The sequence below is a fragment of the Humulus lupulus genome, chromosome 3 (genome assembly GCF_963169125.1).
Source record: "Humulus lupulus chromosome 3, drHumLupu1.1, whole genome shotgun sequence".
NCBI lineage: Eukaryota > Viridiplantae > Streptophyta > Magnoliopsida > Rosales > Cannabaceae > Humulus > Humulus lupulus.
The window spans coordinates 218062815-218072021 of record NC_084795.1 but is presented as its reverse complement, the minus strand read 5'-3'; positions in this window follow the sequence as shown (position 1 = coordinate 218072021).

Genomic DNA, 9207 nt, shown 5'->3' with positions numbered 1-9207 from the left:
GAGGGGGACGAACAAATCATATAGCAAAAAACTCTACTAAAATCTCTCTAGCTTCATCTTCTTCAAGAGAACCCGAGAGAAACACTGTGAGTGTGTGAAGTTCTTGTGCACCAGCCATCTTACTGTATCCTTTTCCAAGTATAATAACATCGACTCGTGGACTAGGGCTTGTTAACGCCTGAACCACGTAAAAACGCTGTTTGTTTAGTTACATTTAAGCATTTCTACAGTTCTTATCTTTTTATTATTCCGTTAGTTATTCGTTTCCAAAAAACTCGGTAAACATTTTGGTGCTTTCATTGAGAGCTGTAGGAAGTTGTTAGTCAGCTCTTTTTCTGTGTACGTTTTTTGTATCCACTTCGTGCTAAAGAGATGGTGACTACGAGAAAATCCGCTGTTGACAAAAATGCTACGGTCAACCCCGATACCGTGATGGAAGATGTGGTGCAAAGCGAACCCTTAGACTACCAAGGTGAAGACCCGACATCCCGCCAGGATCAGGTCAGTACCGAAGATACAACATACTTAGAAGACGAAGAAGAGTATGTCCAAGACGGTTATTACAAGGATGGCTGCTACTATGAGAAGGACCCAGAACTGGTCCAAGTAGCCGAAGAACTGGTGGCCACTAAGGCCAAGCTTGCTGAGCAGGAGCGCGTCTCCGAAAGAATGCAACGCATGATGGAACGCCTCCAAAGTAAGTTCGGAGATCTAGGCGACTCGGACGAGGATGCCTCTATTCTAGGTGGTGCTGATGCCCCCATGTCGGATCCAGCCACTGCTGGACCATCCAAAGCCGCCCCTAACAAGGGCAAAGAAAAAGTTGGAGAGCCTGTGCGCGCTGACGCCCCTGCACCTCCTAAAGGCGTGAATCACCAGGCCGACTGCCCCCCCCGCGCGCAGAAGGTCTCTGGCGCTCCTAAGCCCAGACGTCCTTCAGCCCCAAGGGGGCACTCTGTGCCTAAAAGGCCCGGTGCTAAGGCACCCAGGCCTAGGGGAAGGAACAACCGCCCCAGTGATTCCGTCAATCAGGACGGTCGGGCTGCGAACTCGCACTCCGAAGATAGCTGGTCCACGGTGGACCTAAGAAGAAGGTTGGAGGCCAAGTATGAAAAGGCCAAAGGGGAAAAGGCCCGGCCTCGCGGAGATGACCTCCGAAATCATATTAATGACAAGCTCCGGGGACGTGACCTCCCGGAAAGTGATACGAAGAGGCTCGAGGAACAGATTGCTGCCTTGACCAAGCTGGTCCGGAAGCAAAGTGGGGCCCTGTCAGACTCTGAGGAGGAAGACCCGGAACCATGTATTAGGAGGATCGCGGAAACGTCCCTCCCGGATAACTTCAAAATGCCTCACATAGAATTATATGATGGGAGGACAGACCCGCGTACCCACCTAGCTAAATACAATAAAATGATGCAAGTGGCGCGTGTCAGTGAGGACGCCAAATGCATGTGCTTCTCACTCACCCTTACCAAGTCCGCGGAGGACTGGTGGAAAAGATTAGCTCCCGGATCAATCCACAGTTGGAAGGAGCTACAGTCCGCGTTTAGGAGGCAGTTTATTGCTGCCCGCGACTACGACATGGAGGTTGGTTCCTTAACCAACATCAAGCAGCAACCCACTGAGAACCTCAAAGCTTTCATACAGAGAATGATGGAAGCTGCTGCAAAAACCAAGGTCAGCGATGACATGAAGCTAATCGCCCTTCAATCGGGCCTTACTGTCGGCTCCCTGCTATGGGGGGAAATGCAAAGGAGACGGGTAGAAACACTGTCCGAATTCATGTCAAAAGCTCAGGGAATCATCAACCTTGAGGATGCCTACTAGCAGGCCTTTGGAGTTCCCCCGGCTCCAACCCCTTCCGTGACTGCGCCGAGTTTTGCTTCGCAAGCTCCCGCACCAGCCCTCACGGTTCCAGGAGCCCGATTCACTCCAAGTGTGTATGGGCCTTCCGCGTCTGCTCAGACGCCGAGTCAAACCCATTTCTCTGGGTACGGAGCAGTACAAACCGGATGTAGTATCGCTCCTGGCATGCCGCAGCCGCAAGCGGAAGCCCCAGAACGAAATTTGAGCCAATCGCGGAGCAAACGAAGCGGAAGAAACTCCAACTGGGGAGACCATTCAAAGAAACCCCGAAAGGACTATGAGCCCAAGTTTACGGATTATACCAGTTTGATAGACTCGCGAGAGAATGTCTATCGAGCGACCTGTAATATGGTCAACTACAGGAAGCCCCCGAAAGTGTCTCACGGAGGAAGGCGTCCGCGAGACTCCAATAAGAGGTGTGAGTTTCACGGAGACGTGGGGCACACCACGAATGAGTGCCTTCAGCTGAAGGATGAGATTGAGTCCCTGGCAAAAGCGGGACACCTCGGTCAGTGGGTGAGGATACCCATTATCTATCCCGGACAGGGGGTAGTTCACGGAGCTGCATATTCCCCGGGACAGAGGGGGGCCGCTAGCGCTCCTGGAGCCGGTCACCCCCAAGCTCCCGGGTCTCAGTTCCCAGCACTTCCTGCTCCACCCGCTCCGGCGCCCATTGCCTTGTTGGCTCCAGGACCAGGCAACCCATATCCGCCCGGCCTTGCTCCGCCGCCCGTTGACGGACACGTCACCACCATTTCCGGAGGACCACACCTTGCCGGAAGTACCCGCAACTCCCAGAAGAGGTACTTGAAGGAGTTAGAGCACGCCGAGGAGATGTGCGCTTTGGTCCAATCACCTGCTCAACGTCCCCGAATGATGGATCTTCCCATCACCTTCACGGAGGACGATGCTCGACATGTGCACTTCCCCCACAACGATCCCCTCGTAGTGGAGGCCCAGATTGCCAATAAGAAGGTCTCACGGATCTTGATCGATAACGGAAGCTCCGTGAACATCCTCTCCAAAGCGGCCTTCCACGCGATCGGATTGACCGAGACGGACCTGGCCCCATGCCCCATCCAGCTTCAAGGTTTCAATGGGGACGCACTCATGCCATTAGGCAAAATTCAACTTCCAGTCACCCTCAGAGGAGAAAGCGACGCTTGTGCCTTCAAGCATAGCACATTCGTGGTGGTCGACTGCCCCACGGCGTATAATGCCATCTTAGGCCGACCAGTCCTGATCGATTGTGGGGCCATAACCTCGATACGCCACTTATGTTTGAAGTTTCCATGCGACGATGGGCGTATTGGCACCCTCCGAGGAGACCAAAGAAGTGCACGGAGCTGTTATAACGTCTCCGTCCGATCCGTCTACACGGTCCAAGAGACGTTTGCTGCCATTCCTTTGGCGGAAGAATTGCCAGAAACTGGGGGTGCTCAGGAGGCATACTTTGACGAACTCGACCCAAGAGTGGGAATCGAGAAAGCAATAGAGCCGATGGAGGAAGTCGAAGAGGTGATCCTCAACTCAGGAGAACCCACCAAGGTCATTCAGGTGGGGAAAAACCTGCCGTCGGCCGTTCGAGATAAGATCGTAGCCACTGTGAAGGATAATCAGGACATCCTGGCATGGTGCCACGCTGATATGACGGGGATTAATCCCAATGTTGCGTGCCACGCACTCAACATAGACCCATCTGCAACTCCAATTCGCCAAAAGAGGAGGCCGCTGGACCCAGTGAGAGCCGAAGCCATCAAAGCTGAAGTGGACAAATTGATGTCCATAGGCTTTCTCCAGGAGTCGCACTATCCCGTGTGGTTGGCCAACCCAGTTCTGGTCCCGAAACCCGATGGGTCCTGGAGAATGTGCATTGACTTCACGGACCTAAACAAGGCCTGCCCGAAAGATTGTTTCCCTCTCCCGCGAATCGATCAGATGGTAGACGCTACTTCCGGGTACGAACTCTTATCCTTCATGGATGCGTACTCCGGATACAACCAGATCAAGATGCATGTCGCGGACCAGGAACACACCAGCTTCCTCACGGACAAGGGTGTCTACCGTTACGTGGTCATGCCTTTCGGTTTGAAGAATGCTGGGGCGACGTACCAGCGTCTGGTAAACAGAATGTTTAAGGACCAACTGGGGAGGAACATGGAGGTGTACGTGGACGACATGTTGGTAAAGTCCAAGACCTCCGGGGACCACAGTGACGACCTTGAGGAAGCTTTCGCCGTGATCCGAAAGTACGGGATGAAACTGAATCCAAAGAAATGTACTTTTGGGGTCTCGTCTGGGAAGTTCCTCGGTTTCATTGTCAGCTCCCGCGGAGTGGAAGCCAACCCTGAGAAGATAAAGGCGTTCATAGATATGCCTTCCCCCCGGAAACATAAGGATGTCCAGAGCGTTACCGGAAGGATAGCTGCTCTTAGCCGCTTCGTATCCAAGGCCACTGACAAGTGTATCCCCTTCTTCAATGTGTTGCGAGGAAACAAGAAGTTCGAGTGGACCCCCGAATGCGAAGCAGCCTTACAACACCTCAAAGAACATTTAACCCGAGCTCCCATTCTGTCCAAACCTGTTGAAGGAGAGGCGTTGTTCTTATACTTAGCTGTGACTGAGCACGCAGTAAGTGCCGCTCTCGTCCGGGAAGATGGCCGTATCCAGCTCCCTGTGTATTACGTAAGCAAGAGGTTATTGGACGCCGAATCCAGATATTCGATGATCAAGAAACTCTCCCTCTGCTTGCTGATTGCTTCACGGAAGCTGAGGCCATATTTCCAGGCGCACACCATCAAAGTACTCACCAACCACCCTCTCCGACAAGTCCTGCAGAAGCCCGAGTCTTCTGGCAGATTGCTTAAGTGGGCCATGGAACTGAGCCAGTTCGACGTCCACTACCAACCACGTGTTTCCATAAAAGGTCAAGCTCTCGCGGACTTTATTGTGGAATGCTCGGGAATGAATGACCTCCCGGAAGATCCTGTCCCGGAACTTCCCACCTTGAAGGTCTATGTAGACGGAGCCTCAAATGAAAAAGGAGCTGGAGCGGGGGTCATCCTAATATCTCCCCAAGGGCATCAGCTCTAGAGCGCCATCCGTTTCGCGTTCCCAGCATCCAACAACGAGGCAGAACACGAAGCCATGTTAGCTGGGTTACGACTGGCCAGAGAAGTCGGAGCCCAAAAAATCGAAGTATACAGCGACTCCCTACTTGTGGTAAACCAAATATCCGGGGAATACCAAACGAAAGGCGAAAGGATGGCTGCCTACGTGTCTCTCTCCCGCGACCTACTGCAGCATTTCAAAGGCTACCAAATCCGCCAGGTCCCCCGGGACCAGAACTCACTCGCGGACACGCTGGCCAAGCTTGCAACGGACCCGAAGATTGAACAGTATGGCTTAGTCCCCATCGGGCACTTAGAAGCCCCCAGTACTGAGACACGAAGGATAAACGCCATCATCGACCATTCCCACTCCTGGATAGGACCCATCCTCAGATTTCTCACCACCGGAGAGCTCCCCACTGATAAAGCTGACGCAAGGAAGCTCCAATATCAAGCTCCCCGATACGTGGTTATGGATGGAAAGCTTTACCGCAGGGGGTTGTCCATACCCTTCCTTAGGTGTGTTGCCGGAACCGAAGTCAGCACCATCATCCATGAGATTCACGAAGGCTTCTGTGGCGATCATACCTCCGGGCTGAGCCTCTCCAAAAAGATCCTTCGACAAGGATACTTCTGGCCCACCATGAAGAAGGATTGTGTGGATTATGTCAGGAAGTGTGAGCAGTGCCAGAGGTATGCCAAGATTCCGCGAGCGCCGCCTACGGAAATTACCCTAATGACCAGCCCCTGGCCGTTCGCCATTTGGGGCATTGACCTAGTAGGTTCCCTCCCCACTGGAAAGGGTGGAGTGAAGTACGCCATGGTCGCGGTAGACTACTTCACCAAATGGGCTGAAGCTGAACCTATGAACACGGTCACATCTAAAAAAGCACTGGATTTTGTCATCAAGAATATAGTGTGTCGTTTTGGGCTTCCACGGAAAATTGTGTCCGACAACGGAAAGCAGTTTGACAGTGAACACTTCACGAACTTCTGTGCTTCGCATGGAATTATCAAAAGCTTTTCCGCAGTCGCCAGACCCCAGGCTAATGGGCAAGTGGAAGCTGTAAACAAAATATTAAAGACCACGTTGAAGAAAAAACTCCAAGCCTGCAAGGCTCACTGGCCGGAAGAACTTCCGCGAGTACTTTGGGCCTATCGCACAACAGAGAGAACTTCGACGGGGCACACGCCTTATTCCATGACCTTCGGTTGCGAGGCCGTCATCCCAGTAGAAGCTATGATCCCCTCTCACAGGCAAGACACCTACGATCCTACCCGGAACCATGCCCTCCTCCAGGAGTCCTTGGACATGATCGAGGAGCTCCGGGAGCAGTCACAGGTCCAACTAAAAATGTACCAAGGCAAGATAGCCCGACACTTTAACATGAGAGTCCAGAGCCGTACATTCGAAGTTGGGGATCTTGTCCTACGGAGAGTATTTCCTGCTACGCAGGACCCGGGAGTAGGAGTCCTCGGACCCAACTGGGAAGGCCCCTACGAAGTCCAAGAAAAAGTGGGCCATGGGACGTATCACTTAAAGAGACTCGACGGATCTAAAGTCCCGCGCGCCTGGAACGCGGAGCACCTCCGCCGTTAATACCAGTAGGCCCCGGACCATCCAGTCGGAGGTCCTTGGTGAAAATAAAAAAAGTGAAAAATGTGGAAATAATCCTCCATGTTGTAAAACTCACGCCTAGCAGGCTAATTTAATGAAACACGGAGAGATTCACTCCGCTTTTACTGCACTTTTTATCCCTGTGTTCAAAGCTGCGTTTTAACAAGTGACCACGCGGTCCGGAGACGTCCGGACCCCACGCTCACTTGGGGGGTATACATGGCTAAGGCATAACCATACGCCCCTTGAACAAAACGTACACAGAACACCACTTATGTGCTAGCATTGCGTTTGAAATTTTTAAATTGTTTGAAATGTTTAAATTGTTGAGCTTAGGTTTATTTGTTGCCATGAACATGCTTGCATTACGTGTCATATGTGCATTATGTGCTTATGTGAAAATTGCCATGGAAATGCCTGCCATTATGTATCATGAGAATTATGTCCTGTGTAGCCCAGCGATGGACGGGACTGGGGTTTGAGGCACGTTCATAGAGCTACGCCAAAACACCCCCAACTCCCTGACAAGTCCTTTGCAGAATTCTCCGCGATCGCTGTAGATCTTTGCTTCGCAAACTCCAGCTCCGGGTCTCGGAAGGCAAAAAATGGCAAGATCCGCGAACGCTGTAGAGCTTTGCTTTGCAAGCTCCAGCTCCGGATCCCGCAAGGCGAAAGATGGCAAGATCCGCGAGCGCTGTAGAGCTTTGCTTCGCAAGCTCCAGCTCCGGGTCCAGCGAGGCGAAAGATGGCGAGATCCGCGACCGTGGTAAGCCTTGCTTCGCAGGCTCCAACTCCGGATCTCACAAAATAATGCATGGCAAGCTCCATGGCCATTGCAAGTTTCAGCTCCAGAAGCAGACATGCTTGATCCCCCCACTCACAGCCGGCTTTGCTTCGCAAAGCCCCTGCTCCAGGATCACACCTGGTGGGCGTGGCGATTTCCCCGACAGCAATAAGCCTTGCCTCGCAGGGCTCCATGCCAGGTCCCTGAAGTCAGCCACAATGAGGTTCGCAACAACAGTTAGTTTTGCTTCGCAAAAATCTAACCTTAAATCTAGCGACGCTCACCAAAAGAACTCCCGTTCCAAAAAATGGAACGACTCACCTTAGCAATCCCAGCGAACAGTATAACTACAAGTCCCGGGATTGGCTATTTGCCTCAGGAAAGCTAAAATACGGTGAAAGGAGCCTGGCCGTTGGAACCAGGAAACCTTCGTAACCTAGAAACTACATGGGAAAAGACATCATCCGTTAAAGCTTCAAGTGGGAAGTGCGTAGGTTTTGGCCGTTGGAACCAAAACCCCATACGCCCCTACAACAGTTTCTACCGTATAAATGTCTACCCTAAGCGCAAAGATAAATAAAGAACTCGGCAGAAAAGAAAGGAGAATGCTATGATTATGGCAAAAATGTCCGCAATGAAAAACTCAAAATGAAAAACAATTAAAGATAAAACCCCTTCAAGCATTGGGGGTAACTACAGCGTCCACGACCGCAGCTTCGGGGGCATCGGTTTCAGCTAAGGCTGGCGGAGTCGGCTCATTGGAAGGAGGAATTTGATCATGAGAAGGTTCAGAGGTCCCCGCCTCTCCGGGATCTCCCGCCTCAGGAGCTTCAGCACGTTCGTCAATGTTGTAAGTTTGGACGTACGCCTCTGGGCCCTGATCCCACACGAGTAGCTTCTCCCTCATGGCTTCGGCATCATCTCCCAGATAGCCTAATACCTCCGGGTTCACTTTCCAGAGTTGATGCATGAGGACCACATGCGATATATTAATAGTCCTGTTCAGTATCACCTCAGCATCCTCCTTCTCCTTCAACCGCTCCGCCTCGGAGGTTGCCAGCTGTGCTTCCGCGACAGTTAGTTGGGCCCTCAATTTTTCCACTTCGGCCTTGGAGGCATCCCGCTCCCCCTTAAGAGAATCAATCTCCTTGCGCTGCTCCCTATTTTGGTTCAGCACGGATTGCTTCTCGGTCACATGCCCCCTGGCAGTGAATTGCAAAGCCCCGATCTCTTTATCCTTCTCGGCGAGCCCCAACTGAAGCATAGACACGAGATCCCTGCTCCTCTTATGGAGTTGCTCCTCCTCGTGCAGCTTACTCTGAAGAGTGGAATATTCCTCTTGCCGCTTAAGGAGAAGATCGTTCTTTGATTGCAAGCGGGCTTCCAGGGTATCTTTCTCCACCTTGGCTTGGGACAGCTCTTCCCGGAGCTTGGAGTTTTCGGCCTTAATCCCATCCGACCGCTGTCTAAACTCATTCTCTGCCTTGGCCCGGTACTCTTGATATTTGGCAAGATATTTCTTCTCCGCCTCTTCTTCAGCCGTGCGCCGAGCCTGATCAATCTTCTCCGAAGCCCCCAAGGCCTGTTGGGTCAGTTTCTGTTTCTCCGCCTCCAAGGCCTGGCGAGCCAGTTGGCTCTCCTCCAGCTGAACCAGAGCTGCACCAACCTCCCGGAACGAGCGTTCCGCGATCATAGAGGCCTGCAAGGAAAGACAACAGAATGAGCTAAAGCAGGACCAAAAGACAGGTGATCCCAAAAAATAACAACTGACGGCTTACCCCGGACAGTAGCTGCTTCACAGCGTGTGTCAGCAACAGCGGATCCTT